We start from the raw sequence: 19976 nt of genomic DNA on the forward strand, positions 1-19976 counted from the left end.
ACTCTTCTGAGACCCACTGGCACTTGGAGGCATTCCCATCTGCCTCAGTCATACCACTCTTCTCTTTCATTGAATGGATGTTTTATACCAACTAGTGATTAATGTCCATATTAGTGACAACTCCTGGACCCTTGCTCTATGAATACTGTACAGCTCAGACTCTTTGCCTGTATCATCTAGTCCGGGCCCATACTTTGTTGTTGCTGTTGTTGTTTGGGTTTTGGTTTTTGGTTCTTGACTTTTTTGGGTGGGGTGGGGGATTGAGACAAAGTTTCTCTGTGTGGCCTCAACTGACTTTGTAAACCAGGCTGGCCTTGAACTCACTTCAATCTGTCTGCCTCTGCCCCCAAGTGCTGAGATGAAAGGCTTAAGCCATGATGTGGGTTCCCAAACATAGTCTTGTTTTGTTATTTATTCCTTTATTTTGATGGAGCACACTGCCCAACTACTTTCTAAGAAGGAATACAGTTATTCTGGTTTCTTGAACATCTGAAAATGTATTATTCTTCCATGTCATTGAGTTAGGCAGGGTCTATAAAAGGTTACATGTGACTTTACATCTGGTTCTTTTAATTATGGCTTCACTGCTTCCTGGATACCAGTTTTGCTGTTGGTCGATCTGATGACAATCGGACTCCAGATCCATCCCTGCCCCACTCCAACAACAATTGTGAAAGTTTATGAACTCTGATTATCATTTCTGATACTCAGAAACACCAAATTTTATGTCCTTCTCTGAGCCCTACTCATGCACGGGCTCTTGGAGGATCTTTTCAAATTAGAAATTGCAGAAACTCTCCTTTTCACTCTGGAAACAGTTTTGAAAATATTGCTCATTTCTCATAGGCTGACTCTGTGCTCTCTTCCTGCATTACCTATTTATCAGGTGCTAAAACACTTGGACTGGCTCATTCAGGGACTTCCCTAATGTCTGTTGCTGTAAGAAAATTACCCTGACAGCACCTTCAGTGAGAGTTCACTCTGGCTCATAGCTGCTCATAACTCCCAAGTTCAGGGGGAGATGACTGCTGGTGCTCAGCTAGCTGTCTACTTTTTATGCAGCCCAGAGAATGCTGCTGTCCACTTTTAGGCTAGATCTTCAAATCTACTTTAATCTACTCAGGACATTCCCTCAAAGGTCCAGCCAAGATGCTGACCTAATCAAGACAGTAACTCTGCTGGTGGCCCATGCCTTTAATCCAAGCACTCAGGAGGCAGAGACAGGTAGATCTCTGTAAATTCAAGGCCAGCCTGGTCTACAAAGTGAGTCCAGGACAGCCAGGGCTACACAAAGAAACCCTAGATGGGGGAGGAAGAGAGAGAGAGTAACTCTTAGTGTTACTGAGTATTGTCTCCTAAGTGATTCCAGACCTGTCAATTAGTAAATCATCACCAACCTTCTCCAAGTCCAAGAACACACAAAGAATGGCATCTGTGTGGCACTTTGAGGCCAGTGGCTACAGAGATGGCTAGCTGATAATGGCAGCTAAGCAACAGGATCAAATATCTGTTCCGTTTTGCCAGCACAGTGCCCAGCACACAACTGAAAGGTCTGCAAAGAATGATTGCATGGCCTGGAAACAGAGGGTTGGTGTCCCATGTGATCCTGTAGCACATGCTTGCAGGCCCTTTTTGTCACATATAAGGGGGGGCAGGACTGTGACTTAGTCCAATTCAACCTACTGCAATGGGTCTCCTAGTTGTAACTCACTAAACTAACTTAAAGGTGCTTTGGGCTGAGCATAGCCTAACAGAACTTTAACAGTCATTCCTGGATACCTGAAGGATACCAGTTAGTATCTGAAGATGCCAAAAGCCTCAAGTGCTCAATTTATGTATGTAAAATAACTTAATATTTGACCTAAACAATGTACATGCTCCTGTGTACTTTAAATGATCTGGAGATGAGTAAATATCCAACACAATATAAATGCTAGAGAAACGGTCCCTGCTACCATACTGTTTAGAAAACAAGAAGAGGGGAAAAGTGTGTGTGTGTGTGTGTGTGTGTGTGTGTGTTTACACAGCCCAGCCTGGCCTCAAATTCTCATTCCCCTGCCTCAGCCTCTGAGTGATGGGATTACAGGTGTGCAACAACACATCTCAGTTCTCCCACAATGTTTTCTATCAGATTTTGATTTCTATCTGCTGTTTTTTAAATATATTTTATTAATTTATTCATACTACATCTCAATGGTTATCCCCTCCCTTGCATCCTCCCATTCCTCCCTCCCTCCCATTTTCCCCTTATTCCCCTCCCCTAAGACTGTGACTGAGGGGGACCTCCTCCCCCTGTATATGCTCATAGGGTATCAAGTCTCTTCTTGGTAGCCTGCTATCCTTCCTCTGAGTGCCACCAGGCCTCCCCATCCAGGGGACGTGGTCATATATGGGGCTCCAGAGTTCGTGTGAAAGTCAGACCCCACTCTCCACTCTCTACTCAACTGTGAAGAGCATTCTATCCACTGGCTAGATCTGGGTAGGGGTTCGAAGTTTACTGCATGTATTGTCCTTGGCTGGTGCCAGAGTTTGCGCTGGACACCTGGGCCCAGATCCACCCATCCTAATGTTCTTCTTATAGGTTCCTAGGACCCTCTGAATCCTTCTATTTCCCCATTCTCCCATGCTTCTCTCACCTAGAGACCCAATAGGATGTCCTCCCATCTGACCCACTTTCCTGGTGAGTAAATACTTTCATGAGACATGCCCCTTGGGCTAGTGTCCACTATCTGCTGTTTTATGTTGACTAAAAGTGAAATTCAGGTATGGGGATGGTATGGGGAGACATGCAGGGATGGGGAGGCAAATAAACTTGGTGTTTGGAGCCAAGAGTGACCCAAGCCAAAGAGTGCTCAGCAGAATAAGGCTCTGAGGCCATCAGAACAAGAAGGAAGGAAAAAGAAAGCTCACATCCTCTGTGTGATGACACTAGTGATAGTGGATATGATTGCTCAGGGCAGCCTTGAAACACTGGGACACTCCCCATGTATTCTGATAACAGCAGTCACTCCATGGGCCCCAGCACTACAGTCCCTGATCACCTACATTTACCATGGTTACTTAAAACATCAGCTCCCACACCCAAGTCCTAATCCACTGGAGGAAGGAAATGGGCAGCCTGCAGAAGAGCCCTACCAAAAGCAACTGCCTCCCAAGCAGGCCAAAGAGAAGTGCGAAACCTCACCCAGATTTCCCTCACAACCAGTGTTCCTGACACCATGTTAGTTGGCCATGCTTCTGATTCCCAATACAGATCTAAGGGAAGGAAAGGAGGAAGACCAGGGCTGTGACACATGCCAGAGAACTTCCTCAGCAGAATAAGGCTCTGAGTCCATCAAAACAAGAAGGAAGGAAAAAACAAGCTACATGCCAGTTTCATCTGGCACAGAAACCCTGTCAGAGCTTTGCCTGTGTCCTTCCTCCTAGTCTGACAGACACCAGATCTTGTAAAAATTCTTCTGGCTCGAGTTTAATGGGAAATTTTTTTCAAAGATCTGGTATTGTTTCTCACAAGTGTCTATATTCTCAGGCCTCCAGGGTGCTGAGGATTTGTCAGAACTTCCCAGCACAGCCTGGGCGTCGCCCTTGGGAGACTCAGGCACAGTGGACAGGAAAGCAGAGACAGCGCACCCAACCCTTGGCCTCTCTCTGTCCCACACCCCCCTCCTCCCAGGTCCCAACGCCCATCTCAGTGCGTCACCAGCCCGCGTCTCCGGGTTCTCCAGATCACTCGTGATCTAGGGGCATGCGTGGGTCACCTGTAGCCCCGGACCCTCCCGCAGCAGCCAGGCCGGCTCCGCGTCGCCCCCATCCCTCGCCAGCTGCCTCCTCCAATGACGCTGGTGGATCTGTGAGGGCAGCGAAGCCACCAGTCAGCCAGGACTACAAGCGACTCAGCCGGCCGAGTCACGGCCCGCTGTAGCCGCTGCGGAGCAGAGGGAACCGGAGCCAGGATCACTGGGCTCTCGCCGAGAACCACACCCGCCCACATCCCCAAAGCCCCGCGTTCCCAGCACCCGTGTTAAAGCAGAGCTTACCCCAGACTCTTAGTTTCTCGGCTGGTTGTGAGCAGACCGGCAAAGGCAAACGGGAGGAGGCAACAGCGCCCAAGGCCTCAAATACCTGAGGGGCGGGGAGAAGGGCGGAGTCTACAGGCTGGGCCAGCTGCCCTGGGTAGGACAGAGGAAAGGGTAGGGCCAGGTGAGCTCCTGGGGCCCTACAATCTAGTTTATCTCTGGCTCCTGGCCTCCCTGCCACATTGGACCGCTGACCTTTCTAGTACTTTATGAATGCTTTGGCTACATCTAGGCTCTTGGAATTCAGGGCTGTTATCAAACTCAGGCTGGATTCTGTGGGTGGTTTCCTACAGCTTGTTTCCTGTGCCTTTGTAGACACCCCAAGTGTGCCAGCACTTACTGGACACAAAACCGACAGAGCACAACAGACATTTAAAGTAAGGGAGGATAAAAAGACCTTTAACTACCAGGGCTGGAGGTACAGGACTTGTTCAGCAGGCAACAAAAAATAAAGGCAGGTGGCCAGTTCCTGAGTTCCAAGACTCCACTACTCCAGACTAGAAAAGTCGGATACTGAGGTGCTGATATTTTATATAAATGAGATTGAAAACCCTGTCTGCTATCTTGCCTTCCTTCTAGGAAGCAAGAAGACCCGGTGGGAAGAATGCTGGTCAAGTTTTAAAACAGGTTCTTTAAGGACAGGTCAACTCCAGAAACACCAGATTCTTTGCTGTTTCCTTCACCCTTAGCCTTCACCTAGGGTTCCCAACAAGCCCTGTTGACATTTAAGTGGGATGGTAAAAAATGTTAACCAGCACCCCTGACGCCTTTCCATAGTATAAGTCAGTAGGAAGCCAGGAGGCCATGCCAGCTGTGAACTTTTACACGTGAAGTAGTGATAGAAAGGAGTTCTCAGAGCATCTTGCTCTCCCTCCTCATCCCATGCTTCATTTGGTCCGCTCCAGTTTTTGTTTTTTTGCTTGTTTTAAGGTTTTTAGTGAATTGTGTGCATCTGCTGTATATAGTGTGAGTTTTGTACATGAACTCAGTGCCGTGGGAGGGAAGAAGACAGCATGGAGCTGGAGTTAAAGAAGTTGTGAGCTAAGAACTGGACTTTGAGCCTCTGGAAGAGCAGTTCCTGCTCTTAGACCCGAAAACAGCTCTCCAGCCCCTCCACTCCAGTTTTTTATTCTAGTTTATCTTTCCAGCATGCCTTTTGCAAAATTTACTGTGTGTGTTTTTGGGTAGAAAATGAAAATCTTTCTGATAAACAGAAGTCTATTATTACAGAAAGACTTGCTGAAGTGGATAAGTGTTTAGCAGATGGACACCTGCAGTTGATGAACCTTTGTGCAACAGTAATGCAGCAGTTAACTCAGAATTGTTGAAGACACTGACTCTTGTGTAATTACCAAGCCAGCTTTTTGTATAACAGCAATAAATGAACAAATTATAAAGTGAAACAAACAAACCAGGTACAATGCTAAAAGGAGACTATGGAGAACACTAAATGGGATTTCTGTCAGCATCCTATCTAGAACCTTCTGGTACTGTGAAAACTACCCAGCATGGAGAAAGCTTCCATATCAGTACCAGCTTGATTGCTTCAAGCTGTGAGACTAAACTGTGAGGGGACTTCAGCCATACGATCTTTCCATTGAGTTCTGGTGGGCAGCCAGGAGCAATGGCAAGAACTGTATCATTTTAGAGATTCTGGGAACTCCCGGGCTAGCAACTCCAAGGTAGGTATCCCATACCTCGCACTAGGTTTTCTTTTGATAACCTATGGCCTCTGTGAATAGTATTCATCCACTCTCTGGGGCAGAGAGAATGTAAGAGCCAGAGGTTTCAGAAGATTGCTCCAACACAGGGACTTCTGGACACAACAGGACCATTGCATCCATGAACTCAGCAGCTGACTGCCTGCAGGTGATACATTCAAGATAGAGCCAGTCACCATTCCAGCAGGGACAAGAGAAGAGCCTAAGAGGAATTACTGGCAGTTGATGGCTTCTGGGGGAGGAGAATCAGGGTGTTTCACCTGGCAGACTGCCTATGAGCCCAAGGACAACCCTATATCCAGGTATATATAAATAGCACTAATTGGACTCAGTGGGTTACCAAAAAAGAAAGAGAAAGAAAGAAAGAAAAAGAAAGGAAGAAAGAAAAAAGAAAGAAAGAAAGAATGAGAAGGAAGAGAAGGAAGAGAAGGAGAAGGGAATGAAGTTGGGAGGGAAATGAGCAAAGCTGTTCAGCAGGAGTTTGAGGGGATATGATCAAAATACATTGTATACTCTATGAACTTCTCAAAGAATAAATTTTAAAATATTATACTAAAAGCAAAAATAAACCAAAAAGAGTTAAAGGATGTGGGCTGGGTGGCAGGGAGTGTGCGATGCATTCTCAGCACCTTTACAACACAAACAGCAAACTGAGTGGGAGTCAGGCCTGGGGAGAGAAGACGAGAAGGGCAGAGAGCACGCAGGAAACAGCTTGAAGACCTGAGATGCCCAGCCAGGGCTGGAAGGGGCTAGAAGGACTGTGCTTAAGGTCACAACAGAGTTTAGTATGTCATTTGCCTTTTGAATTGTGACAGTCAGAAACAGCTAGCAAAGTACTAGGAAATACAGAAATTGACTGATAAAAAAAGAAAACCAAAACTGAAAAATGGATTTCTCAAGAGCACAACAGTGGTGCTGCTTTCTTTGTAATCTTTTTTATCGGTGTCTTTTTCCAGTGACTCAAGGGACATTTGCTGTTCTTCACCTCACTCTAGCTTACTCTCTCACTCTGCTACTTGTTTGCCCCGCCTTCTGTCTAACTAACTAACTTCTTGCTTGCTTGCTGTCTGTTTGTCCAACTAACTAACTAATTAACTAACTCCACAGGCCAACCCCAGTATTTTATTGAATTGAAGTTCGATTTTTTTCATTACAGATTACATCATGATTTGTCTCATCTTTTACAATCAATAGGATATTCAAAAAACAAAGCAATAGAACATTCTAACAATGAAACACAAACAATTCTGTACAACCTACAATAAAACATACAGCAAAAATCAATCAATTTCCAAGCAATGGTCAGCATAACCTTATTATTATTTCTTAAACAATACTCGGGAAAGTTTAATCATAAATTCCCTGGGCTAAAGCCATTGTGTTTACATGATTGTCATAGCAACATAGCTTAAGCTAAGTGTTCTCTAATAAAGAAAAAACTTAACCTACTTCCAGTCCCAGACCAACAGGTGTTTTATCTAAGCCTAGGCTATCTGCCAAGGGGTCCTCTATTGTAAACTATCTTTAAAGCATGACATTCCAAGCCCACTTTCTATTGATCTCAAAGCAGATTCTAAGGAAATGTTTCTGCAGGTGGCAGTATGTAGCCAGGTACTATTATGTCAAGGTCTTAACTTTCTTTCATGCAGTTTCTGCTTGGGTGCTCACAGTCAGAACAAAAAATGCTATCATTGTCTCAAGCCCTCTTTCAGCATTCTCTGTGAGAAAAAGTTTTCCTGTATGAAATTCCTTAATGCTGAGAAATAGGAAAAACAGTTTTAGGAGAAACAGCATATTTCTAAACAAAATCACACCTAGACCATACATAATTTTTAAGGGTAGTGGTGCTCAGCCAGAGATCTTTGGAACTTTGTCACGCAAAGCCTCAATAGCTGCTCTGGATGTCTAGAGACCATGCTGGATAGTTGGAGGTCTCTGGAACTTTGTCAGGTAAAGCCTCTATGACTTATCCCCATGTCTGTGACAATTGGGAATTGTGTTACCAATCCTGGGCATATACCCAAAAGATGCTCCACCATACAACAAGGACATTTGCTCAACTATGTTCACAGCAGCTTTATTCATAAAAGCCAGAATCTGGAAACAACCTAGATGTCCCTCAACTGAAGAATGGATAAAGAAACTGTGGTACATTCACAAAATGTAATATTACTCAGCTATTAAAAACAAGGAAATCTTGAAATTTGAATGCAAATGTATGGAACTAGAAATGATCATCCTGAGTGAGGTAACCCAGACCCAGAAAGATACACACGGTATATACTCACTTATAAGTGGTTATTAGCCCAACATAGATTTCCTCTGAGAGACTCTACCCAGTGGGCAATTGGGACAGATACTGGGACTCCGAGCTGGACTCTGGGTGGAGTGCTGAGAGCTGTAGGGAAGAGTGGGAAGATGGAAGGTTGAGGAGGGAGCAGAAGGTCCACAGGGAGACCATCAAAGCCTGTGGATCTGGACACAGGGGGATCTGCACAAACTGATGCACGAGCCAAGGACAATGCTAGCAGAGAACCAAGACCCTTGTTCAGATGGAAACAATGGACAGCCAATTCTCCACATGGAGAGGAGTGGGGAAACTGCTGATTATCCTCTGATACGATTTGGTCACTGCCCCTTGGCAAGACGGTCTAGGGGGGCACACAGAGGAAGGGGATGCAGGCTATCCTGATGAGACCTATTAGGCTGTTCACAGAAAATTGGGGTAGAAGGGCCCCTCCATCAGAGGTCTAGGGGAGGGGAATAGGTAAAAGAGGAAGGAAGATTGGGAATGGGAAGATAAGAGGGGAGGATACCAACCTGGATGTAATGTGAATACATTATAATAAATTAAGGTCCTGAGTTCAATTCCCAGGAACCACATGGTCGCTCACAACCATCTATAATGTGATCTCATGCCCTCTTCTGGCATGCAGGTGTACATGCACATAGAACACTGATATGTTAAATAAATAAATAACTTTTTAAAAAGATTTGTTAACAAGCTTTAAGCACCATACCTGGACAGATACATATTTATACTAATCCACTATGCTATGCTAGTTTTGTGATTTCCCAGCTATGTGTCCTGAATTATTTGCCATATTGGTCCTGTCTGGGTTGTTTTTGCTCCATGAGGCTGTTCTTAATCACCACGTCCTTTCTCTACTTCCTTTTCCTTCTCTTCTCCCTCATAGTCCCTACCTGAGATTTAACATGCCAAACAGGGAACAAGAGCTTATACAGAATCCAAGAGGAAGTGGAGAAAAGACATGGCAATTAAGAACTGATCTGATGGAGTAGAAACAGACCAGACAGGCAAGTAATTTGGGACATATGGCTAGGAAATAGCAAGACTAGCACAGAGGGTTAGTATAAATGGATATCTGCCCAGCTATGGTGCTTAAAACTTATTAATAAATCTTATAGTCTCTGTCTCATTTATTTTGGAACTAGAGCAGGTGATTAGAAAAAATAACCAAAATATGAATTATCATTACACCTACTGATATGTCTTGGAGCCCCCATCCCCACATGCCATGATGCCTGCCAAGGGTGTAGGGGAGGAGTTGGAGCCTTCTTTGACAGCAATTGGACCTTTGAGAGCACACACACTCTATCTCTTGTTGGCTTAGAAGGAATTTTACGGAAGGAGCTCCAGGAAATAGATGGGGATTTTCTCTGTAGGCTTGCAAGAGCAACACAGAAGCAGCTGGCAGGACACAGGTAAAACAGAATTCTGGGAAAGAAAACTAAGGAACCCTCTTAGGTTTGGAGGAGCTGATGAGAAAGGCAGACTAGCTCAGAAGAATGAAACAGATAGCGATTTCTAAAGAGCTACCAGTTCAGTTTTAGGATTAGGTTTGTAAATAGATATTCTGTGTATAGTTCAGAAAATAAAGTTACCTCACTGACCTAGCAGGTTATTACTAAATTTACACCTTCTGTGTCTTTATTGGTATAAATTTTAGATAATTTAAAAGGATATTACATCTCTTGAATATTATTCTAGTTTGCTTCTGTGGTTAAAAAAAATAATAATAATAATACCCTGAATAAACTCACCTTCCAGTTCCAGGACACATCACTGTGGGGAAGTCAAGGCAGGACACCAGTTTGTCACATCACGTCCACAGTAGAGAGGACAGAGGAATGAATGCACAGATGCTCAGTTGCTTGATTCTGCTCTACACAGCTTCTCTACTCCTATGCAGTTCAGGAATGCTTGCCCAGGAAATTGTGCCACCCAGTGGGGGCTGGGTCTTCTCACATCAACTGACTTCATTGAGACCAATCCCACAGACATGCCCGCAGGCCAACCCAGTGTAGACCATCCATCATGGAGACCTTTTCCCAGGTGACTGTAGATTGTGCCAACTTGGCAGCTAAAGCCAACATCACAAAGACACATTTGTATTTCACATAACAGGTTAGATCACAAAATTCTAGTTTTTGTTTTCTAGAATGAAAGTGGAATGAGATATATATATGCCATTTATTAGTCTTCTTTGGGGAAGTGGTTACAATGTTTTTGTTCTTTTTAAATGAAGATAGGAAGCTCCCCTTCTTAGTGCCTACTTGTCTTAGTACTGGCTGTTGTTGTTACTATGACACAGTACTACAGACAATATGTTCTTATAAACAACAGAGAATTACTTAGCTTGTCATTGTAGAATCTAGGGGGTCTGCAAATGAGCCACTGTATATTAGTGAGGGTCTTCTTGTTTGTAGATACCCTGTGGAATCCTGTTGGGTCCATGGCTTGACATCGTGAAAGGCATGCATACAAAAGACAAGGACAAATGAGCTTTATAAAAGTCCCATGCAGTGCTGGCACACCCCTTTAATCTCTGAACATAGGAGGCAGAGGCAAGCAGATCTCTATGAGTTCAAAACCAGTCTGGTCTGCATAGTTGCAGGAAACCCTGTCTCAAACAAAAATGAAGAAAAAAAAAATCCCATTGCCCAGTTAATGCTTTAGTACATGAATGAGTTAGCCCACTTACAGCAAAGCCCTCATGACCTAATCATTCCATAAAGACGCCACCTCCTAAGACCTCACCTGAGGAATTGGAGTCAGCATGAATATTGCTGGGGTCACTCAAAGCACAGCATCGCCCCACCCTGAGCCAGAGAACCCCAGCCTCTTGTGAGGAAGACATCTCTTTGCTGAGCTCAAGGAGAACATGACTGGTAGAACAGGACTCTGTTGTCTAGTTATCACTGCAGTTTTCCTTGAACATTCCCTCCAAACACGCACACTCCCTCTCCTGTTTTCCAGGGCCATCAGTGTATCTAAACACAACATAAGACCTTTTCAAGGACAGGGGTACTTCCCAGCCTGTGAGTTAACTGTGTAACTTCATAGGCAAAGTCCTTTAGAACAATTACAATCTTATTCTTCAGATACTTTGATGTCTGATCATCGGCTTTAATAACTTTATCACAGGAACTGCCTAGAATTGGGGAAATGGTGCCTGTGACTCACCAGATGTGGTATAATGGGTTCATTTGTTCCACAGAATTATTCTATTTACTGAACAGGCCAGGAGGCATTTGGAGACAGAATGGGAGAAGATCCAGTCTCTGGCCTCAGTACAGGTGTGCAAACAGATGAAATATGGTGGGGTATGTGCAGCACCTGTGCTTGTATAAGGGGAAAGAACAAGTCGAAGCAGGAACAATGTTTGCCTTCAGGAATATGGACCAAAGAGGGTGTCAGAGTCCTTAACACAGGAACTGAGAGCTGGAGAATGAGGATGACCAAGTGCATGACACAGAGGAAGGAAGAGTCCAGCTGCTTTTGATCATGAAATTTATCACGAAAACAAAAAGAAAGCTAGGTAGGTTGAGCACAGTACTGCAAGCCTCTAACCCCAGCACTCAGGGGGCAGAGGCAGGCAGATCTCTATGACTTCTAGATCAGCCTGGTGTACCTAGTCCCAGAAGATTCATGGCTATGTAGAGAAACCCTGTCTCAATAAAAAGAAAGAGAAGAGAGGAAAAAGACAAACTAGACCACCCACCATCAGAATTAGGCTAGCAAAGCTTGCTTGCAGCTGTGCTGAAGGGCGGCTGCAATGGGAAGGAGGCTGGCAGGTAAAGCTGCCATTCTTAGAATAAAGGAAGCTAAGAGGGGGAAACAAAACAGATGCCCTTGGGGCTTGTGGTCTAGGTAAAGAAGACCGACTCTGGCACAACTTCCAGATGACTGACTTGGTCCAGCAGGTAAACAGGTGTGACAAGCAAAGTAGAAAAACAGAAAAGTGAATAAATCTTTTAAAATTGTATTTATTAAGGGGGATGCACTCATGCCACCGTGGGTGTGTTAAGAGAACAACTCTGTAAAGCTGGTTCTCCCCCACTTTTAGCTGGGTTGGAGAGTTGTCAGGATTGCAGGACAAATGCTTTAGGCACCTAAACCGCCCATCTCAGCAGTCCTTATTTATTTGTGTGTCTGTTTCAGGGTTGGGGCCTGAGCCTGGCTCTTCTGAATGCTAGGCAAGCACTCTCCTACTGAGCTGCATCTCCAGCCCTCCTTTTACTTTTTACATTTTACTTTCAGACAATGTCTCACTAAGTCGCCCAAGCTGGCCTTAAATTTTGTCTGCAGCCCACAATAGATTCAAACTCCTTAGGCCTCTCACATAGCTGGGATAACAAGTCTGTGCCACCAAGTCCAGAATCAGTTTCAATTTTGAAATGGAAAGATTGAAGTTCCATGGTACATTCAGGTGAGATCTAGGAACCAAATGTCAATGTGACTGTCAAATAGATATAGCTTGAAGTCACCAGCCTCGGTGTGTGTGTGAGTGAGTGTGTGTGAGTGTGTGTGTGTATATGTGTGTGTGTGTATGTGTGTGTGTGTGTGTGTGTGTTTGGAGGGGGGTGTTCCCAGGAATGCCAATACATAAGGGTGAATATGGAGAAAAGAGCCAGCAGCTGAGTAGGAGAGGACAGAACGTCCTGGAAAGACTGAGGAACGGGCTATTATGGACAAAGAAGAGGGACTAGTTCTAAATGAGGGCCTGAGTGGTTTGGGGCTATGAAGAATCCCTGTTGAACAGGAGTGAGTGGCTAGAGTTAAGTGCAGTGGCCTTCAAATAGAGGAGGAGGGGACAGGGTAGTTAGGCCTTCTTGAAGGACAGTGAGGAGGCAACGCGGTGAGTGGAGGAATGACTGGCAGGGAAGTGGACTCAGATGTTAAGATTCTCTGCGAACAGGCCTGAAGCACCAAGGTTGAGAACAGGGCAGAAAGCAGGGTGAGGCTGGTGTGGTCTGGCTTGGAGCAGGAATGCACTGGCTGGGCCTCCTGAGCAAGTGCTGGAGGGATCTGTTGCCACGGAACCTCTGACCTCTGGAGAACAAAGCAGGGAGGTGAGGTCAGGATGGCAATGCCATGTCCCGAGACACCCAGAGGAAATGGCTGGTGAGTCAGACACAGATCATAATAAATCAACAAAAGGAAATTCATTTGCTCTGAAAAAAGCCAGGACAGACAGCCATGACTCCTGATCACTGGAGGAATATGGCACATGTGGGTAACAGGGAGAGGCCTTTCCCTTTCAGGACCTAAGGACACCCTTTACTAGTCCTGAACTGCCCAAGGGTTCCAGAAACATGGGAAAACGTCAGCTCTCTTAGCTCTGCCACTCCTAGAGTGTCCCTTCCTCCCAGTTCTCCCTAAACCCAGCCAGTCCCCAGTTACTGCAACCAGAGTTTGAAACCTACAACGTACTCACTGCATCCTAGACAGAAGCTCTCACACACTGGCATAGCCATGCACTTGAGGGCCAAAATGCTGGGAATGGAACTGGGCCATGGGGGTCTGGGCTCCAGCCTGGGGCATCGCTAGGCTGAGGTCCAGTGGGTAGGGGTGAAGAGAGGTGAAGTCACATACTCAGGAGACCCCAGAGGACAGCGATCTGACACGGTGGGCGGGGGGGTGGAGGCTGGATGAAGGGGTGGGGGCTGAGACAGGCCTAGGACTCCATGGGCTGTGTGACCCAGGAGGACTTTTCTTGGGGCGTGGCAGAAGGTTTGGGGCCTGGACCGCTGAGACGATGCTTGGCTGAGCCATGTGGAGCACAGGCTGGACAGGGGTGGATGGGGCTGGGGTGGAGTGGTAGAGAAGATCAAATGACAACTTGGTCAGTCTGCCAGTCATGGGGTATAGCTTAAATTGTGTTCCTGGACCGGCAAGGAAGAAAATTAATCATATCACATGTTATCTGCTGATGCAGTCACTCTCACTGGGAAGTTTATCTAGTCTGTACTGGCAGAGTCCTGAAGCCTTGTTTTCTGTTGTCATTCCAATGTTTCATTAGTTATTTAAGCCCTTCACACAAACTTAGGGTATTTTTATAGTTTTTCTATAATACAAACTGGGCCGCGGATGTATGTCAGCTGCAAGACAGCTTGCTACCCTTGCATTGAACACTGACTTTGATCATATAAAACCTGGGTCAGGTAGAGGCAGTAAAATCTGAAATCCAAGGTCACACTTCAGTACATATGGAATTCTAGGCCAACTAGGGCTTCACGAGACACACACTCTCTCCAAAGTCAATACATAAATAACGAAACTACAAATAATCTAGCATTAAGTGTGAATCCTTACAAAAACTCTATGCATTCTCAAAGGTCTTACTGTTCAGTTACTTTAATGTTCCATTCTCAAAGGAAGCCAAATAGGGACAAGTTTTCATATTCAACTGGGAGAACAGAACTCAAATCTACAGGTCTTCCTTTCTATGCCTGCAGGTGTCAGGCTATGGATAGCAAGCTGATGGTGTAGGATTAAAAGTATTTACCAAATCAGAGCTGATACGAGGTTTAAAGAAGAATGCGTATTACTGGAGAAAGAGAAACACAGAAAGAAAATTCCCAGCAAGAATCTCCCTCTGTTATATCCTGTAACAGAGATGTTACAGGATATTTGATGATTGTACATAGAAAAACCTAATTGTTAGCAAAAATATATAAGCCTAAATAGATATTGCATTTGTCAGATGCAATTAGGTGTGTCCTGAAGAGAAGCAGCTTGGGTGTGCCTCTGAAATCCTTGGTAGATAATAATGGTAAAGAACAGAAAGTTCCTGCTTATTTTAACGCAAGTTACTTGGGAGAGATCTTGTGGTCTATGACCCCAGGCAAAGTCAGCTGGGTGGCCTTGAGCTACCTCAAAGGTAGGTAGGCCCCTACTACTGTGATCTGGACCTACCACCACCACCACAATCTCTCTCTCTCTCTCTCTCTCTCTCTCTCTCTCTCTCTCTCTCTCTCTCTCTCTCTCTCTCTCTGGAAGAGCCTTTTGATGGGAGCTCTGGATAAGAGATACGGATTCTCTCTGGGCTCACAGGAACAACAGAGAAGCAGCTGACAGGACATAGGTAAAACAGGATTCTAGGAAAGAGAAATAAGGAGCCCTCTTGAGTTTGGAGGAGTTCAAGAGAAATGTAGACTAGCTAGGTAGAAAGACATAGATAAAAATGGTTTTTCAAGACAGGATTTCCTTGTGTTAGCCTTGACTGTCCTGGACTCGCTTTGTAAACCAGGCTGGCCTCAAACTCACAGTGATCTGCCTGCCTCTGCCTCTGGAGTGCTGGGATTAAAAGCATGTGCCACCATGAAAAAGAAATTTCTAAAGAGCTAGTAGTTTAGTTGTAGAATCAGTCTTGTAAACAGATATTTTACATATAGGTCAGTAAATCAGTAAGTAAAATTATCTCACTGAACTAACAGGTTTTTACCTGAGCTTACGCCTGCCAAATCTTTATTGATATAAATATTAGATAATTTAAAGAGTTACAAAGGGGGTCCTTTTATATCACTAGGGGAAGTTACTTAGTCTTAGTTCATGGGCCATTTGTGTGATGTCATATCTGGATAGACAGGAAGTGTCCATCTCACTGTCCTGGTAAGTAATACATTTACAGGCATCATAGGTAGATCCCATGATGCATAAGGCATCACAAGTTGCTGAATCAGGTTCTGGTGTTGAAGGGAGAGGGGTATGTTTTCATTTGGGGCCTTTTTGTCTCTACAGTTTTCCCCTGACAGATCTTTAGAGAAAATCTCTAATCCTCTATGCTAGTCTAGCTACCTCCAGGTCACATATCCCAAAATACTTGCCATATCAGGACACCAGGACTACAAGAGAAATTGTGTCTTAAAAAACCAAGGGGGACTTGAGCTTGTTTGGAGGTTCTAGCAGGGGAGCGCAGCTACTCGTATACCCTTGACCGAAGACCGGTCCTCCTCTATTCGGGGAAGGTCGTCCTCTTCGACCGAGCGTGCAGCTTCGGGAGGGACGCACATGGAGCGGTGAGGGAGGAAGGGGACACCCGCAGAATCCAGAGAAGAGAATAAAGCAAGTGCCTGCTACCTTGGATGGGAGGAAGAATAATTGACAGTGGGAACATAGATTAATTATCATGTTCACTTTTGGGCTTAATTTTAAATGAATCATTGTCTTGATGTATGATTATTTGGGGGATAATACTGATTAACAAAAAAAGGAGGTTTTATTAAAAAAAATAAAAGGTGATAGATGCTCACTCATTTAAAAAAAAAAAAAAACCAAGGGGGAGAGAAGACACATATATACAGTATGTTATAACAAAAAAATAATCTTAATTTTGCATCAATATATTAAAATCTATACCAATGTAACCAAACATAACCTTGATTATCAACATACAAAGATGTAAGATTTTTGGCTTGTAGTAGCTCTATAGTTTAAGAGTAGATTAAATGATCTACCCTTTCTTCCTACTATTCCTATATTATTCCTATGCCTCTCCTTTTTTTCTTCCCTACTTCCCCCTTTTCTCTTTCACTCTAGATAGGAGAGTGAAAGGATAGAGGAAAGAAAAAGATATCCCTGAATCTAAGTTCTTTTACTTTGTTTCCTCCAGGACCATGACCATTAACAACTAACTTTTAACCAACCTCTTTTTAATGACAACAAACATCCATCACCCATTGAACAACCAAAAAGCACTCATCCCCCATTTTGGGAATGGGACATCATTCTCTTTAGATGGACCTAAAAAAAATTGGGATAAAGGTCAAGTCCTGAGAGAGCTAGCTGTTTCTAGCACTGTCCAAGCTCTGCATAACAGCAAAGTACAGGACTTAGCTGAAGCAATATGTAAGGCAGGACAACTGCAGTCAGCCACTTTGAAGCTGTCCTGGAAGCAGTTTTGATGAAACAGCAGCTAAGTCAATCTGTGAGGCTAGATCCAGCAGGATGCTGGAATGTGTCTCATCATCTCAGTATCCTTCTTGGAATCTTTGAGGGTGAATCTTGTCAGGGGCACTTTAACTTCATTGGTGTCTGGTCCTTTCGTTATGTAAACATGTAAACTTTCACAGAAAATATACATTTTTGCATTAACGGATGTATAGAATGTGCAGTGTGCTCAAATCAGCTAAAGATGATTCTCTGCTTTTTGTGTGAACAGGTGAAAGACAGCTGTCTTTCTTTATAAGTTAGTCTGGACTGTATAACCAAGCTGCAATATAAATCTCCATTCATGACATATGAAAGAATGGCATGACAGGTCTTGAGGACTCTGTAGTCAACAAGATATATTGGCTATGCAGAGACATCTTCTCATGTCTCAGCCAGTCTCAGAGCTGTTCCCATATAGAATGAGTAGCAATACATGTTGGTATATTCACACGATGGAATACTACTCAGCTATTAAAAACGAGGAATTCCCGAAATTTGTGGACAAATGGATTGATCTAGAAATTATCATAATGAGTGAGTACACCCAGAAGCAAAAAGAGACAAATGGTATATACTCACTTATATCAAAACACTAGTCCAAGGGATACGTACCATGAAAAACTTTACTTACCAAGAAAGTGGGTCAGAGGAGAGGATATCCGATTGAGACTTTAGGCAAGAGTAGCATGGAAGAAAGAGGAAATTGTAGGACCCACAGGGTCCTGGAAACCTACAAGAAGAACTTTATGACAGGCAGATCTGGATCCTGGGGTCCTCCTCAAACTAAGGCACCAGCCAAGGAGAATATAGGCAGTAAGCTTCGAACCCCTACCAAGACCTAGACGACGAACATGATACTCTCCACCGTTGAGTGGAGAGTGAGATCTGACTCTCACAGGAACTCTGGTGCCCCTTTTCTGACCATGTCCCCCAGATGGGGAGACCTGGTGGCACTCAGAGGAAGGATAGCTAGTTACCAAGAAGAGACTTGATATTCTGAGAGCATGTATAGGGGGAGGAGGTCTCCCTAGGTCACGGACATAGGGGAGGGGAGAAGGGGAGAAATGGGAGGGAGGGAAGAATGGGAGGAAACAGGGGGAAGGGCTAACAATCGAGATGTAATATGAATAAATTAATAAAAAAATCTAAAAAAAAAATACATGTTACTTGTTTTGTTGATTTCTTTCTTTTTGTCTGAAGTCAACATCTTCAGGGGGACTTCCCCAGTCATATCTTATTTTTATCAATTTGGATAAAATCCATAGTTTTTCTTCTCCTGTTGATAGAAATATAAAACTTCTCCTCCAACAACACATTTTCTGCCTGCCAGTTTGAAGTTAGGACATCCAAAGTCTGATGCAATTCAGCAGTCTTTTCTAAAATCCAGTGTTTTTCAACAGCCATGCTACTTGACTTATTGACACTTAAAATGTTTTAATGCAATACAGCATTATTTAATCTATAAGAACTTAGCCCCCTTCTGTTCTATGAGCATTTTCTTTAAATTCTTGTTAGATCTTTTTTCCAGAATTGTTTATCCTGTAAGATTGAAAGATACATCTGTAACATGTTCTATGTCATAATTTCTAAAATATTGCTGTATTCTAATGGATACACATCAACTTCAATCTATAAAGGCATTTCCAAGATAGTAATCTTGGTTTTGTTGTTGTTGTTGTTGTTTGTTTTTGTTTTTGTTTTTCAAGACAAGGTTTCTCTTGAAATCCTGGCTGTCCTGGACTTGCTTTGTAGACCAGCTGGTCTCGAACTCACAGAGTTCTGCCAGCCTCTACCTCCTGAATGCTGGGATTAAAGGCATGCGCCACCATTGCCTGGCTAGTCATCACCTTTAATAAATGTGAAAACTCAGAATCATCCTTTTCAGAATTCAAGAATTCCCCCTGAAATTCTGAATATGAACCTATGGTTCATATGAATATAAATCCATGCACAATTTTTAGTTTTCCAAGTTCTGTAAAATGAAACACATAAGCTATTATTTTACATTGGTCTAAGGTAACATTGAACAGAATTTGTATTTTTAATTCAGTGTATAGAACTTTATCTAGTAATTGGACCTTGACAATATGGATAAAATATCGAGTTTGACTATGTTGGTTTATAGTTGCATCTTTTTTATCTAGAATCTCAATGGACAGCTATTTTGCAATTTTGTCATAAGGTGGTGCTGTAGGCTTTAGATTGGATTCCTCTGAAGCTCCTTTACTCTGACTTTCAGAATTTTTCAATCTCTTTTGTATTGCTTCCACACTAGCATTTAATTTTTCAGTCTTTTTCTTCTCTAAGTCTATTTTATTCTGATCTTTCTTAAAGAGGATATATAAAAATGTAATGTTAGTGAAAAATAATTATTTGTATCCTGATAAGCGAAACAAAATCATATGGGATCCAGATGCATTATGTCATTGCATGTTTTTTACTTTTATTTAATGTCTATGATTTACACGTCATGCACCAAAATCCCTCTCCACCCCTCAGTAAAATAAAACAAACAGACAAACAAAAAATCTTGTCAAGAAGCTGTAGTGTATCACACAGTATAGCTTTTTGTCCACATATATTTATTTTCAAATGTTCACTGCTAAAGAGTCATGGGTTTGGTTTGAGGCCTACACTATCGTTACTGGATCCTCACTGGGACTGCTGTTGGATATCTCATTGTTGCCGTGTGTCAAGGAGACTCTTAATCTTTGAATCTGCAGGTCCAGCGCCTATATATGTTCTAGCAGGACATACATGGGGTAGATGTTGGGGTGAGGTCCACTCAGATCCCTGGATCAGGGCCCACTCCCTTGTCCTCAGGGCAGGACCTGATCTCCCGCTCCCATCTCATCATGGAAGGCCATCTCTCCTGCTCCCTTGTCCTCAGGACAAGGACAGCTCTTCCACTCCCATGTCATCATGGCAGGGCCAGCTCTC

The sequence above is a fragment of the Acomys russatus genome, chromosome 3, assembly GCF_903995435.1.
Source record: "Acomys russatus chromosome 3, mAcoRus1.1, whole genome shotgun sequence".
In the NCBI taxonomy this organism is placed as follows: domain Eukaryota; kingdom Metazoa; phylum Chordata; class Mammalia; order Rodentia; family Muridae; genus Acomys; species Acomys russatus.